Genomic DNA, 16,319 nt, shown 5'->3' with positions numbered 1-16,319 from the left:
GTAGCAGCTCACACAGGCACACCAGCGAGTCCGTGGCGGCTCAGAGGTCCAGCCCTCTGGTGATGCAGCAGGTCTGATGGGCCCCGGATGGGGCAGACTCCATTGCGCATTGTGTCTCACTGCACACATGAACGTGATCGTGTGTGAGAAGGGCCAGAGGAGGGCTGTGGTTGGGTGCTTGCCTAGGCCCTGGGCTAGATCCCAAACACCACATAAGACCAGGTGTGGCGGTACATGCCGGCACTAGAAGCGGAGGCAGGCGGGAGAAGTGCTGGTCGTGGAGGTTGGGTGGACTGCTCTGCTCCCGTGGTCAGAGCGCCACACTCTTTGTCTGGCCCTGGCTAGACGGCTTTGGGAAATGGGGTGAGAGACAAGGAGGTGGTAGAAGTGCAGGTATAGAGTTTGGAGATGGACTGACAAGGAAAGAGGGTCTCCCTAGACCCAGGAGGGGTGCAGTGTAGATAGAAGAGGGATCACCACAGGCCAGAAGTACCAATGTCCCTGCACCCTTGGAAAGCCCAGATGGCTATCTGGGGACAGAGGTGGGGTAGTACTGAGCTTCGTCTGAGGCAGGCCTCAGCGCTCACAGGGATTCTGATTGGTCCGCAGGGAGGGAACAAGCTTCCCAGAGTCAGAGTGGCTTCGCTTCCTATCCCCAGAGACTTTAGTACTCACTGTCCATTTGGAGCCCAAGGACAGGAGCCCGTTCCTCATTACAGCTCATTAGATGTCGTCCAGCTCCTGCGGCCATACAGTGGACCTTGCTGTCAGCGCAGAGAACCTCAGGGGTACAGGAGGATGGGACAGGCCTGGGAACACTAAGGCCTCCTTTCATTCCACATTTGGCTGCAGCAGACATCACACCTGTAGCAACCCTGTGAGAGAGACAGCGGGTCAGGACAGCCCATGGAGTCCAGGCAGAGTCTGTCATTGCCACAGACCCAGGGCTTCCTCCCCAGAGGCCCCTCTGAATCCTTTGGTAATGCCTCAGGGTTCTGTGTGGTGTTTCCACCAGGGCTCGATGGGAGTGAGACAGGGAGGTGGCAGGAGCCCCAGGAAGACATCACACCCTCTCTGCTCTCTCAAGGGTGACCGAGCTGGGTTTAGACAATAAGGAGCACTTTGCATAGTAGGCCCACAAGGACTTCGGCAACCAGTTTCTTCTGTATTTTGCACAATGTCTTGGGAAACGTATGGCTGGCCACTTCGCTGCAATGATTCCCCGCGTTCTGCAAGAGTGCTCTGCTTCCTTAGATGGCCTGGGTCAGGGTTGGCGACAGGGAGCTGGCCACAGACTCAGTGCTGAAACCAGGCCATTCAGCTTTGGGAAGGGGACTTAAATTAAGTTGAGGCCACTCTCCTCCTTGCTGATGGAAGGCCCATCAGCCATAATGACTGGCACCTTTAAAGTCCTCAGTGAGGAGACATGATTTATAGACACTACCCATCTCCTTCTGATTGAGGAGCTTCGGATGTGGACCCCATGCTAGGTAAAGACAGGAAGAGAGCAAGTCCGGCAGAGTAGTCTCACTTCCTGTCCCCAGGGATTTTAGGACCCACTGCCCATTTGGGACTCAGTGACAGCCCGTTCCCCATTACAGGTTACGAAATGTCACCGGGCTCCTGCTTCCATGTGGTGGGGGTGCTGTCAGCAGAGAACCTCAGTGGGGCAGTAGAGCGAGACGGGTCCTGGAAACCCAGGGCCCCCTGTTAACTGCATCAGAAGTCACACCTGTGGCAATTCTGTGAGATGGGTGACAAGTGCCCTGTACTTGAATTTGCCTGTCAGACTCCAGAGAGCTCTCAGCTGGTGGGGTTTAGAAGACACCAGTCAGAGCCAGAGAGAATCCTTTCTTCATGCTCCATGAAGAAGTGAACAAAGAAAACCTTGCGGCCTTTCCTGGTGGTTGGAACATAGCCCTGTTCAGAGATGGGGGTGGCCTGATGTGGACACACTCTGACCAGAGCTGTGGTTTGAAGTTCTTGGAACAATATTTTCTTCCTTCCTTCCTTCCTTCCTTCCTTCCTTCCTTCCTTCCTTCCTTCCTTCCTTCCTTCCTTCCTTCCTTCCCTCCCTCTCTCTTTCTTCTTTCATTTTTTGAGGTAGGGTCTCACTCTAGCCCAGGCTGACCTGGAATTTGCTCTGTTGTCTCAGGGTGGCCCCAAACTCACCACGAGTCTCCTACCTCCACCTCCCGAGTGCTGGAATTAAAGGCAAGCACCACCACGTCTGGCTTTGGAAAGTCATTTTCATCTCTTTGCCTGTAACAAGAGCAGGGCCACTGCTTTGCACAACCCTGGGCCATCCTCCACTTGTATTCTACACTCCCTTTTGCAAATCAATAAGGTGATGTGAAGAATGCCCCTTCCCTCTCCCCCCTCCCTTCCCTGGAGATGTGTGATGTATCTCAGCAACAAAGACAGATATACAGAGAGCCAGAGGCCAGGCAGGGCCTCCTCCAGCCATCTGCCAGACAACCGTGGTAATGCTGGCCACAGGCAGCAGGGGGCGATGTTGTTGTTTACCCAAAGAAAGAATTCTTGCTGGGGACGCTTGGTTTCATTTTTCTTTTGGGACGGTTGAACTCTCCTGCTCTGTGACATGGACTGATTTATTTTTTTTAATGCTTGTTGTTTTTGCTTCTTTGGTGTTTGGCTTTTATCCTGTGGATGAAACAAAGTTCTGAGGCCCAAGAGGAGAGCCACTGCATGGACTAATGCAGTGTGAAAGGGTTGTGACTTGTTCTGAGCCCAGTGGAGGCTCTAAGTATTAGGATGGTCACCCTCCATGCAGAAGATGTGCCCAGGATTGCCACAACTTGAGTCACAAGGCAAAGGGCCAATAACTTCCTGCATTGTTTTGTGAAACTGGCCATTTCCAACAGATCATAGGGCCCATGTCTTCTTACAATAGGCCCAGGGCCGGGGGAGAGTAGGATTTTGGAAGCAGGACTTCTCAGCCCCCACCGCATCAGCATCACAGTCCTCTGAGGAGCACCACAGTTCCCTCACTCTGAAGCCCAGAGCAGACAGGGTGGGGTCTCTGCTCTCAGAGCTGGGGTCTAGCGCTGGCTCTGTCAGCAGCCAACTGGGTGCCCTTTGACAAATTCCCTGACATATTTGGGCTTGATTGTTTCTCCTTTGTGTGTGTACGACACGCATGTACCTATTCATGTGTGTGAGTATGGGCCTGCGTGTACCATGACACCCAAGTGTAGATCTGAGAACAGCCTCTGGTGTTAGTCTCGTCTCCCACCTTGTCCTCTTGTTCCACATGGTGTCCTGTTGTTTGTCATTATGGCACACCTGGCTAGCTGGCCAATGAGCTTCCAGGAATTTTTCTGTCTTGACCTCCCATCTTATCATACGAGTGCTGGGATTCCAGACCCAAGCTATCGTGCCCAGCTTTATGCAGGCTCTGGGGGTTGAACCATCTCCCTTCTCTTTCATTGCTTTCTTCTTTCCTTTTTTTTTTTTCTTTCTTTCAAGACAGAGTCTCACCCTAACCCAGACTGACCTGGAACTCACTCTATAGTACCAGGCTGGCCTCAAACTCACTGTGATCCTCCTACCTCAGGTTCCCAAGTGCTGGGATTGTTTTCTTTAGGAAAAGCACACATTTTAATTTTACCTGCTACACAAAAGCCAGGGCACACAGGAACATTTTGCAAAATAGAGTTACAGAGTGGTTTGGTGAACCCAAGTGAACTTCCTGGCATCCCTGTCCTACCTTCTACCAGCTCCTTGCTTGCCAACAAGTGACTAGACCTTCTCTGTCTCTCAAGAGGAGCTCGCAGTGACGTGCAGAGTGGGAAGAAGATGGTGGATGAGCATGTCCGAGATGGTGCAAGGGCCTTTACAGCTATCTGCGGGTACCTGGCCAGAGCCTTTATGGCTATCTTCGGGTACCTGGCCCTACTGTAGGGCAGCTCTCTGGAGGCCCAGGCTGTCAGGAGGCCTCCCCAGAGCTCCACGAGATTTAAAGATTCCCATGGAGATGACTTTGGACTGCCCAGAGCACCTCAGATGCGGGCAGGGCAGCCTGGCGGAATGCAGAGGGCACAGCACCGTGGCACAGGGCAAGCCACAGGGCAGGCTCATCTGTTGATTGACGTGAAGGTTTGGGAGACAAGCCAAGCAAACGTGACTGTGGAGCGGAGGAGAGTGAGGTTCATATAGCTTTTAGATATAAGGACAAGACTTCAAGGGCATTCGAGGCTGTGGGGAACTTCAGGCTGCCCTGGGCCACCAGAGGTCTGTGGGGGACAGTCTCAGGGCTTCTAGGGTGCTGCAGCCCCAAGAGGCTCTTATCTGAAAGACTGTGTCTCTTTGAGGTGGCTCCCTAATGCCCATGATGCCCTCACTCTATTGGTCAGGCAATGAGGGGTGCAGCCAGGGATCCCTGGAGGAGTGGAAGCCTTAGTGGTGGAGAAGGGTGGCAGGGAGCTGTGTGGGCACTGTGCCTCCTGAGTCTCCGTCCCCTCCCCCAGCCAGTCAATCTCCAGGCGGCCGTCAGCCAAGGGCAGGCAGGCAGCGTCCTTGGGGCGCGTGATTTATTCCTGCGGTCCAGGACACCCGGCTTCACTTCCGCTGCTTGCTCGGCTGCCGGCTGCCGCAGGGCGGTTTTGCTGGCGGTGCGTCGGTGAGTGTTCCCTGGTGACCTCACTGGATATCTTGGAAACCAAGACCTCTAGTCCTCAGCTGGGCAGAGGCCCGCAGGACATGGGCTTATATGGGGAGGCAGGCTTGGCATCTCTTTAGGTGGACTTCATCAGAGGGCTTGAATCCAGTGTGAACTTCAGACTTCACTGCACTTCACATCTCTAAAGTGTGAATAAAAATGTCAGGCTTTTGGAGGTGCCATGAGGATTGAGTAAGATCAAGTAAGTGCTCAGTAGTTGCCATTATTATCAGCTATTCTTCTCAGGGTCATGATAGCGCATTGATGTAGCAATGAGAAAAGAAGTGAGAGGGCACGTCCTGTGGTTAGAGGCTGGGGTGATGTGGCTGCAACGGGCCTGGGGCCAGACATGGCTCTGAGTAGGTAGAGTAGAAGTCAGGTCACTGACTAAGTGTCTGTTTTGACATGGAGGTGGGATGGGAGCTAGTTGCTTCAGAAAGAGGCTGTGGTAGTTATGGGGTATATCCTTGGTTGTGGATCCATATGGGCCAGACTTTTGTTGAACCAGTTTGTATTTCTTTCTTATTTATTTATTTTATTTTTATTTTTTTGTGTTTTCAAGGCAGGTTCTCGCTCTAGCCCAGGCTGACCTGGAATTCACTCTGTAGTCTCAGAGTGGCCTTGAACTCACAGTGATCCTCCTACCTCTGCCTCCCAAGTGTTGGGATTAAAGGCATGCACCACCACGACCGGCTCTTTCTTATTTGTTTTTATTTTTTCAGTCTGTATTTCTGATAAGCACACACTTGCTAGGATACACACACACACACACACACACACACACACACACACACACACACACTGTAATGAGGAACCCCCAGAGCGGGAGGGTCTCTTTGACGTGTGGTTTTCCATAATTTCTGAATAGTTTATAGTCTAATTCCCTCGCTAAGCAAATTAAACCTTTTAAGGTAACGATCAGATGGTCCAGATAGTGTCTCCGTGTGTGGACATTTGTAAGACTCAAACACACTGGAGGGACCAGGCCACAGTCATTTGTGAAGGCCTGTAATCAAGGCAGAAGCAATTACTTAGCCCAGCACATCCCCTTGGGGACTGGCAGCCGTAGATCAGGCAGTGATGAGCCCAGGATTATCTGTCTGCTTGCGCCAAGCACTCACATCAGCTGCACCCAGCAGCCGTTCTCTGGAGCCGGGCCTCCTGACATCTGGGGAAACTAAATCTCATGGACCTCCTGCCATCAGAAACTCTGGGACAAAATAGTTGCAAATAGGCCCGGGACTTAGATGGTGGTGGGCAAGGGCAAGTGTCCCCAAGCATAGTGAATCCCAGTGACTTGGGAGTCACAGATATGGACAGCATTCTTTTCCAGCAACAAACACTCTGGCCAAGAGTGGTAAAGAGGGAAGCTTCCTTCCTTCTCTCCTTCACCCTCATCACTGTCCATTCACATGCCAAGTCATGGTAAAACATCTTCAGTGCTTTCTTGTTATTCCTGCTGCCCTTGTGTTGTAGACAGCTCCACACTGTTGGGATGAACTTCCAAACAGATACAGGTTATGGGGGCAGGAAGGGATTTATTGCAAGCTTGCAAATCCTGGGGTGTTCCATCGATGGTGTAAGAAGCTAGCCCCCTTTCACAGTTCCAAGCAGGGATTAGCAACCAAACAGCCAGCAAGCACCAAAAACAAAGCAGCAGACACAAACACCACCAGAGCTCAGACTTCTCTGCACACCTTTGGGCTGGCATTCATGGGCTGGCAATTCAGATCCACCCCCAGTGACATGTTAGGGCATGCCTCCAGGAACAACCCCACAGTGACACCTCCTCCAACCAGGTGGCTGGAGATTCAGGTTACAAGCTTAATAAAACACCAGAATCTATGGGGGACCTGCATTCACATTCAAACCACTGCACCTTGAGTCCAGTCCACACTTCTGTATCACTGAAGCTTTCAGATCACCATCTTCCCCCTTTGTGTCCTTCTTAAGTCATGCACCCCTTCCTGCCAGGCCCATCTCTGGTCACATTACCCCCATTGCCACCTAAACTTCCAAGCTAGCCCCATGATCTGCCTCCCCATCATCTTCTGCTGAATCTCTGGCCAAGGTCACACTGGGGTTGTCAAAGCCAGTATCTGGGTTGTTAGTCTGATCCCCGGAGAACTTTCCATGCACTTAGAAAGCCACAAAAGAGAGCTGGAGAGGTGATTTAGCAGTTAAGGCACTTGCCTGCAAAGCCTACCAACCCAGGTTTGATTCCCCAGTTTCCATGTAAGCCAGATACACAAAGTAGAACATGTGTCTAGAGTTTGTTTCCAGTGACTGGAGGCCCTGGTGTGCCAATTCTCATTCTCTCTGTCTCTCTTTTCCCTATCTCTCTCTGTTTATAAATAAAGGAAAATATAGATTTTTTTTTTAAAAAAAGAAAGCCACAAAATGGGGCCAAGTTCAATGGCCAGGTTTATGGGTGAGCAAAGCAAGTAAGCCCCAGGGACTGGGTGGTACTCTATCTGCCAATGTCCTTTCTATTGTCTGCCAGTGTCTGCAGCACCACTGTGGAGAATTAGGCCCTAGATCTTGAAGGAGTCTGGGACTCGGAGATCAGCAAGCTGCCCACATCTGCTGAGGCACACTAAGCATAAGGCACACAGAGTGTCCCTTCTGCATGGGGCCACCATGGGGCTGGTTCACAGTGGGGACTCCAGCCCAGAATTAGGAGGATCTGCTTTAACGTGAACATCCTAGGGACTCTTCTCCCAGGCTAGCTTGGAAACAGCTGAGCCAAAGTTTGGCAAAGGCTGACTAACTTGAAGTAAGGAAGGCATTTTAGGTGCTGGGGGAGATGAGTTAGGAGGACCAAGGTTGACCTTTATGGAAAGGGAATAATAATACCTACCTGTAAGAGGTTTTTTTTAAATATTTTTTTTGTTCATTTTTTATTTATTTATTTGAGAGCAACAGACACAGAGAGAAAGACAGATAGAGGGAGAGAGAGAGAATGGGCGCACCAGGGCTTCCAGCCTCTGCAAACGAACTCCAGATGCGTGCGCCCCCTTGTGCATCTGGCTAACGTGGGACCTGGGGAACCGAGCCTCGAACCGGGGTCCTTAGGCTTCATAGGCGAGCGCTTAACCGCTAAGCCATCTCTCCAGCCCCCTGTAAGAGTTTTTAATTGTGAGGTAATTCACATGAAATTTCCTTCTGCATATTATGTGCCCGGCACATATGCACAAACTACAGAGGCTTGAGCTGGACTCTTGTAGAAAAGCTGTCAGGTCCTCTTGGGAAGCAAATCTGCTCCTGGTGGGGAAAGAGATGATGTGTGGCCAAAGGAAAGGGAGGGTTGGTCTCTGTATTAGTGACTTTTCTTTTTGCTGTGACAAAGTACTTGACAAAAGCAACTTAGGAGGAAGGAAGAGTTTATTTTGGCTCTTGGTTTGAGAGTTCAGCCCATTATGGTGGGGAAGGTGTGCGGCAGGAATGAGGCATGTTGTGTGTGTGGTCAGGAAGTGGGGAGACAAGAATGGCCATGCTTAGCTTGCTTTCTCCTTTTATTCAGCTCATGACTCTAGTGGGTGGACTAGAGCCCCCCACATTCAGCATGGATCTCCCCTTTCTAGTTAAAACTTCTTGGGAACACCCTCATAGACATACCTAGAGGTGTTTCCATGGTGATTCTAAACCCAGCCAAGTTGACAAGATGAACCATCACAACTTCAGCCTCCAATTCCTCACTCGCTGAGCTCTATGGTCTCGGGCAGGCTCTAGTTTCCTTCTCTATTAAATGGGGTCGTTGGACTAGGCCAAGGGTTCTAAGGCTTCTCCAGTAGCATTCATTTCAAAGTAATAATATTGCATGCTTCTTAAATCTATACATGTTACATTAAAAATCCAAATAAAGGGCTGGAGAGATGGCTTAGTGTTTAAGGCACTTGCCTGTGAAGCCTGAGGACACAGGTTTGATTCCCCAGTACTCACATAAGCCAGATGCACAAGTGGCACACGCATCTGGAGTTAGTTTGCAGTGGCTAGAGGCCCTGGTGTGACCATTCTCTCCCTCTATCTGCCTTTCTTTCTCTTTAATACATAAAATTTTTTTAATACAAATAAAAAGCTGACCAGTCTGGAGAGAGGGCTCAGTGGGTGAATGCTTGCTGCACAAGTTGAGGACCTGAGTTTGAATCCCTAGAACCCATGTAAAGCAGGACCCAGCAGCACAAGCATCTGGAATCCCAGTGCTCTTACAGGGAGTTGAGTCAGAAGGAGGCAGAGAGAAGAGAACCCCTGGATGCTCACAGAGGGAACAACGTGGAAACCCAGCCTCAAACAAGGTGAAGAGTGAGGAATCGACACCCAGCGTTGTCCTCTGACCTCCTCCTGAGTGCTGTGGCACACATGCACCCCCACACAAACACACACACAAACACACACTATTAAAAAAAAACAACATTTTATTTATCTATTTGATTTGTTTATTTGAGACAGAGAGAGGGGGAGAGAGAGAATGGGCGCGCCAGGGCCTCTAGCCACTGCAAACAAACTCCAGATGCATGTGCCACCTTGTGCATCTGACTTACATGGGACCTGGAGAATCGGATCTGGGTCCTTAGGCTTCGCAGGCAAGCACCTTAACCATTAAGCAATCTCTCCAGAGCAGAGCAAATAATTTTTTTTTGGTTTATCGAGGTAGGGTCTCACTCTAGCTCAGGCTGGCCTGGAATTCACTGTGTAGTCTCAGGGTGGCTTTGAACTCATGGTGATCCTCTTACCTCTGCCTCCTGAGTGCTGGGATTAAAGGCATGTGCCACCACACCCGGCAACCCAAAGAATATTTTTAAAGCAGATCACTGCAGGGGTGTTTCTGGTGGGCCAAGGAGGCGAATGTGTACTTGGTAGGATTGTATCCCCCATCTCCAAAGAGCTCACATTCTCTGGTCACTGCCACCTCCAGATGTGGCCCCGGTCAATGTGAGTACAGGCTGGCCACACTTGGGCAGAGCTTTTTATGCCCATGACATGGCTATGGCCTTAGAGTGGGTAGTGATATATGCTGGAAATATTGGTACATACAGTAACAGTAAATATCAGCAACTTACCTGTCAAGTGTGGTGATAGATAAAAGAAATACATGTAGGGAAATGTCAGCTGGGGGGAAAAATATGGCCTGCAGTAAATCAGCGCCAAGCAATTAAAGCATAAAATCAAGTTATGCAGTATTTTGTTTCCTTGGGATGGTACACTGTGGTGTGTCTGCTCCCACACATGGGAGGCTGGACTTGGGTCTGTATTGGCTCCTGCTGACCTGCCTTCCAGAGTGGCTAAGCATGAGGGAGGTTTCCTGAGGAAGAGCTCCAGCTCCAACCTCGGCTCCACCATTCTCAGCAGTGAGAACTCAGTATTTACCCATCCCCCAGTATCTGGAATGGGTCCAAGTATGAATGCATGTCCAGTAGTGGGCCGTTCACTTGTTCTCTGGACCCATAACCTGGGTGGGCAAGCTTGAGGTGCTGGATTCAGCTGTGAGCAAAACAAGTGAAGACATGGCTTGCTTTGCTGGAAAGATGTTACCAAATATGTTATCAAACAGTAAACGCTCCAGACATCTATTGACAGAAGTGCTGTGGAGAGGGGAAGGAGCTGAGGGTGTTCAAGAAATGACCCTCTGAGAAGACGACGCTTAGAGGGGGGCTGTAGGAATGGCAAGAATGCATCATCACAAGTCTCCCAGAGGGCTCCCAGCAGAGGATACCCCAAGACGTCATGTGTGCGGTGGAGTGGGCAGGAGCAGCAGTAGAATGAGGTTAGAAAGGCAGGTGGGGGAGAACATGGTTCAGATCCTATAGGCTGCAGGAGGGACTTTGTTTTTGACTCTGAGAAGGAGGCCACTGGAAGGCTTAGAGCAAGGGACAGAGAGAGTGTGTCTTAGGGCTGCTGCAGATACTTGTGGAGATGGAGAGGGGATCAGGACAGCTGGGGGATAATGAAGACTTCCTGAGGCAGGGTGCACTGTAGGGAGTATGGGAAGTGTTCTGCCACTTGAGACAAGTTTTAGTCACATCGACAGGATTTCCTGGTAGATCAGATGGCCAAGCAACGGAAGAATGAAATTGCTATGATCAGCAGTGGGTGGATTCTGGGAGGACCCAGAGCTCCAGTTTGGGAAGGAAATGAAGGCACTGAGGTGCCAGCCTGGGCTCAGGTGTCTGGGGTCTAGGTAGGAGAGCTCTGGGTGAGGGGCTATGAAAGGAAGGAGGGTAGAAGTTGGAGAGGGAGGCTGCCCCGGCGAGGGAGACCTTAAACTGGGGATCTGGGTCCTGGGGCTGGGATGTCAGGGGGACAGGGACTTAGCAATTCCAGACCATGTGTGACTACCTGATAAATGGGCTGGCGGGTTAGCACGCTGGCTGGATTCAAAAGAAGCCTGACACAAGGACAATGGAGCTTACTCTAAAGACAGTGGAGAAATATGGTAGATGGGAAGACATGGAGCTCACTCCAAAGGGAAGTAGAGGAATGGGTGGTAGATGGGGGATGTGGGAGTCAAGTGTCAGAAGTAATAGCATGCATGTGTGCTGAAGGGAAGGATGGGTGGACCTCAGAAATCCATGACGTGGAAGGCAGAGGGGTCAGCTGCTGAGGCATTGAATCAGGCCAGAAGGACGGCTCCCTGTGTTCAGGCGGAGGGTGGGTTGTGAACAGCAGTGGGCGAGCCACCTCTGTGTAGGAAGCTAGACCTGGGCCAGCACCCCAGCTCCTGTGGAGGGTGATGGGTGGGAGCGTGGGAAGACATGGCAGGCCTTTGTCTACAGCTGCGTTTTTCTCTGGGAAACTGGCAACAGCTAAGACTGGGGCTGGGGGCTGGGGATAAACTTCCAGGACAGGGGAGAGAAAGGGCTGAAGACAATACGTTATGATTTCTGGGGCCCTCTTGTATAGCACATTGATTCAAAGAGAGCCTTGCCAGCAAGGTGGCGTGCATCTCCTCAGCTTGACTCAGATGCTGGTGCTGAGGTGGAGGAAGTGCGAAGTAGAGAGAGGCCAGGAGAGCCCAGGGCTGCGAGGGAAGAACCAATGAGACAGACATGCAGTCTTTGCTGCATGGGGCGTGGGGCGAGGCTAGAAGGGACTGAGAGATGGTGGCAGGCACAGCGGAAATGTAGTCCTTGAAACCCCGGAGTCAAGGTGCGAGAGGGAGCATGCTAGGAGACCGCAGGCTGTGGCCCCATGGGCAGAATGACTGGAAGTTCTTGTAGAGGCTTGGAAGTTACTGGCGACAAGGTCTTGGATAGATTGAGTGAGCAGCTGAGGAGGGGTGGAGGCTGTGACCCTCAGGAGCAGCCTAAGACCTGAGAGGGGTGGGCAGGGAGAACCCGTGGGATGGCAGGTGTGATGCAGAGCCAGGAACTGAGGTCACCAAGGACTAAATGGGGGTGATTCTGGGGTGACAGTGGATGCAATGGGGAGGGTTAGAAGATGACAGATGGTGGGGTCATATATGCCCAGGGGCGGTGGTGTGGGGCAGCAGTAGGAGAGTGGTGAATGGGAGCTTAGTAACCTTCAGTAGTGGTGTCTCAGTGACCATAACATGAGTATGTGGATCTGATCCTGAGACAACACTTAAAATCAGCAATGTGGCAGATGTCCGTGGTGTAAGATGTAAATGTCCCAGGTTCTAGAAAGTTCTGCACCTGCAGGGTCTACCTGTTGCTTTCTTCTTACAGGATCCAGACACCATCTTGTGTGTTTCTGCCCTGGTGAGTGGCCCAGCTGGGCCTGTCAAGATCACAGGGGGAGACAGGTAGAGATGGAGGTGAAACCAACCACCAGAGCAGAGGGGTGAGATGAGAACAGAAGGTTCAACCCCTCCTGGCATCAAGGGTGGGTGGCCTGTGAGAGCTGGCTATGAGGTCATCACTTCCTCAGTCCTCACACATGAGCTGGTTGAAGATAGGGGTGTGGGGTGAACGTACCTGGGAGTGAGGGTTCCCATGGCAGACTTGTATCGTGGGCCTGGGCCCCTGGTACTCAGGGGTCTGGAGCTGCTGGGGACACATGAGGGGTATAAGGTTGTCTACTTAAGCAAGCTCAGTTCTTGGTAGAGGTACTGTGTTAGCTTTGAGCTATGACAGCTCCCCGGGAGAAATAACATGAGGGGAAAGATTTATTGTGGCTTATAGTTTCTGTCCTGTGGCAGGGAATGAATGGTGGGGTGGCTCATGTCATGGTGACCGGGAAGCAGAGAGAAGACATGCTTGCCTCTGTCTATTTCATTTGGCCCCCCGCCTATGGGATGGTGACACCCACTTTCAGGGCAGGCCTTCCCTCCTTTGTTAATCCTCTCTTGAAATGTCCTCAGAGACACACCTAGACATGTGCTTGCATTACTAATCTCCTAGGGGTATTGCAATCCATTTAAGCTGACGATGAATTGACCATCACTGGCACTGGGTCTGTGCTCTTTGATGACCACCATGTGCCAGCTGATTGGCTTCGGACATTCAAACCCTGGTTCTCTCCCTTGCCGTCAGTGTGAGCCAGGGCCGGCTCCTCCGCTCTCTTGGTCTCAATGTGGCAACTGTCACAAGGCATGGCAGTAACTACTTTTCTGCTTGGCTATTTGGGAGACATCTGTGGAAGGGAAAGTCTCAGGGTTCAGTAAATGGTGGGCCTCACTTCGACCAGAGACTCAGTTCCTTCCATTAGAAAAGCTTTTGATGGGAACTGCCATTCCACTATTGAGAGAACCCTTCCCTGACCAGGCACGTAGGTGTTTTCAAGAACTCATTGGTTTACTTGTTCAATTATGCATTCCTTCAGTGGGTCTTTGTTGCTTCCCTATTATGTGCTGGGTGGGGGACAGAGTCTCCAGCGGTGTTTGTCACAGGAGGAAAAGAACATGATGTGAGCATTCGCAAGGCTTTCCTTGCATCACTTTCTCTTCTCATGGTGTTGGGAATGAGCTTCGGCATCTTGAGCAGACCAGGCAAGCACTCGACCAAGCACTAAGCGTGGTCATTTTGGATGATTTCCATCTGCTGTCCTTGGGAGATAGGCTGACCCCTGAGGCTTGGCCAGCCATGGCTGACAGGCATGCCCTTCTGTAGCATGAGGCCAGGGTGTGTGGGTGGCTGTGGTAGGTAGACGTCTGTGCTGGCACTGGGGACACATTGCCTGGAAAATCCTTAAGAAACCATGTTTGCCAACTGGTGTTCATCACCTTCCTCACGCCAGCATCCTTCAAAACTGGGCGTCCCTGGTTAGACTGTTTGCCCTGGGGCATTTTAACGTTGGCTGTGTGTCTCCCTATTGCGGGTCACCTGGCAGACTTTCCTCATTTGTGACTGGCTAGTGTCAGATGAGAAACTTGGGACCAGTGCTTTTACCACACAAACCCCTGGGCAGGATGGCCACTTATTGTGGAACCACTGGCTATGACTGGCGGTGAGGGTGTGATACCCCCTGTGGCTTGGACAGGCCAAAGGTGCTTTGGAAGGCAAAGGGGGGGGGGTGCACAAGCCTCATCCTTCCACAAAAATCCCTTTGGCTGTGCTCCAGGGAAAAAAGATAGTGAGGAACAACTTCTGCTTACCATTGGTATAAATCCCACAATCAGGAAAATTGCTTCAATTGCTAAAAAACGTTGGTGAGAAAGTCCATTTATTTTTCATTTTTCTTGTGCACTTGCCACCCTCGTGCATGAATCACTGTCGGGACAAGATTAAATTTATCCCCCCGTTATCTTTCATGTCTCTGGTGCTCTGGTGTCAACTGGGATTCTGGCTACTGAAAGCCCATTTGCCTTTTAGAGCTTAGGAGATGGGGCCCTCTCATGCTGGAGGATCTCATTCTGCTCTAGATGTCCCCCCCCCCATCCGCCCTCACCTGAGGTTCTATCCCCTTGCCTGAGTAGTATTTGCATTTGGGAAAGCCTAGAATCTTCCTGGAGCTGCTTCTGCCCCAGCATCTCAGCACTAAGTGTGGACGCCCGGATTCTGGATCTTCTCAGGAGAGTTTGCAGTGTGCATGGTAGAGGCATTGTTCATTGGCCCGGATGTGCAAAGCACAGGCCTGTTGAAAGCACTTTCTGGTGACACACATGCAATCCTCTGTCCCCCCTCACACTTGCGCACACAGAGGACACACACACAAGCCAACATCCTCCTCATGCTCACGTGTGATCTTGGTGGTAGAGGCCCGTCTAGAGCTGGCATTTTGTTTTGCCTCTTCTGTGAATGTCCTTTAAAGGTGTGGGTCTTTATTCTCTGATATTGAGATTCAATAAGTAGTAACTTTGCTTTTCTGCGCCCTATGTCTTTCCAAATCTGAAGAAAGCCAAGGCTCATCCACAGGCAGGATTCTGACTAACGTGGGCGCTCAAGAAGTTCCCCTCTGTTCTAGGAGACTGGCTGCCCCCGACTGAGAGACGTCCTGGGACTCCAGCAGTCTGCCCTTCCCAGATGTGTCTCTGCCCCTGGCACTCATCACTCTTCTTGTGCCATCTCAGAAGTGCAGTCCCCCAAATCGTACTGCTGGCTGTTGGGGATGTGGAGACCCCCACTTCTGTCCAGGATACCATGTTCCTGGTGGGGGGGTGTCTTCCAAAGCCGCAGCTGGCCATGCTTGTTCTGGTGCGGGCCCCTGCAGCCCCCTCGGCAGGTATCATTACTGCATAAGAGACCCATCATTCTAAATTAATCTGGAATTCATCATGATAGCCATGACCATAATTAATTTATTTGGTATTAATGTGGATGAAATATGTACTGTCCTTTCAGGGGAAATCAGGCTGCCTATAAGCATTAGTTAAAAGGACCATTAAAATCAAACCTTCCTCGGATCCATTAGGCGAAGTCTTTCATCCTGAAGAAGATAAAGTTGTGCTGTGTGAAGTGTCATGAATAATTAGGTTGATTGCTGCTTTAAACTCTGCCCCTGCTTCCCAGCCCCTCCCGCCTCCCTCCTCCTCTCCCTCCAGAAGGAGAAAGACTTACCTGCAGCCCAGGGGGTGGGTGGGGGGCCCTCCACTGTCCTGCGCCCATGTTTCTCTTGCTTTTGTGATAGCTGCTGTGGCTCTCGTTGTCCCTATGGCCAGAAAGGGGAAAGGGGCTTCAAAGGGACCTTACTGCGCTCTTCTTTCAAAGGGTCAAGTTCTCCTCCTTTGTCACCTGGTGAAAGGTGCCAGTGGGTGGCTTTCTCTTGCCAGTCTACAGTGGTATAGATCAGGGGTGGTTTGAAACAGCATTTTTATGACAGTTCTGCAGAGTCTTTGTCCTGGAATGTTGCAGGGGCTTGAAAGTGTGGCTTCAAGGGCCCACCTCTGACTGTGACACCCCACGGCTGTGCATGGGGTGGGGGCTTTCCTGAGTGCTTAATGGAGGAGGGGGAAATGTGAGAGGAATAGGGGAAGCCATCAGGGGAGCCCCGCTCTGCTGAAAATGTGCATTTTCCCAGAGCACCGGTGTGGACGTGGGCCTGTGCCGTCACTGAGCCGCGCAGGGGGAAACGGCTGGGTTCTTGAGATGCGGTGGCCTGTAGGCACACACAGTTTCCTGCCAGGCTGAGCCTTCAGGTGGCAGCGCAGAGATGAGGAGGCCAGGAGGTGGAGGGTGCCCAGCTGCTATGGAAGGGAGCCTCCTGTGGCCCCCCCAAACACTGAGGGGTGTCGGTGGGGCAA

The 16,319-nt window shown here is 51.4% G+C and overlaps 1 protein-coding gene across 1 annotated transcript in view; it reads left to right on the top strand.

Annotated features, from left to right (window-relative positions):
- Positions 1–16,319, top strand: part of Lhx4 (LIM homeobox 4) — a 49,442-nt gene that overhangs the window by 23,716 nt on the left and 9,407 nt on the right. The gene's annotated exons all lie outside the window — the stretch shown is intronic.

This window comes from Jaculus jaculus, chromosome 1 (assembly GCF_020740685.1).
Source record: "Jaculus jaculus isolate mJacJac1 chromosome 1, mJacJac1.mat.Y.cur, whole genome shotgun sequence".
NCBI classification, from domain to species: domain Eukaryota; kingdom Metazoa; phylum Chordata; class Mammalia; order Rodentia; family Dipodidae; genus Jaculus; species Jaculus jaculus.
The sequence above is the reverse complement of the archived record's forward strand: the minus strand, read 5'-3'. Positions and strand labels throughout refer to the sequence as shown.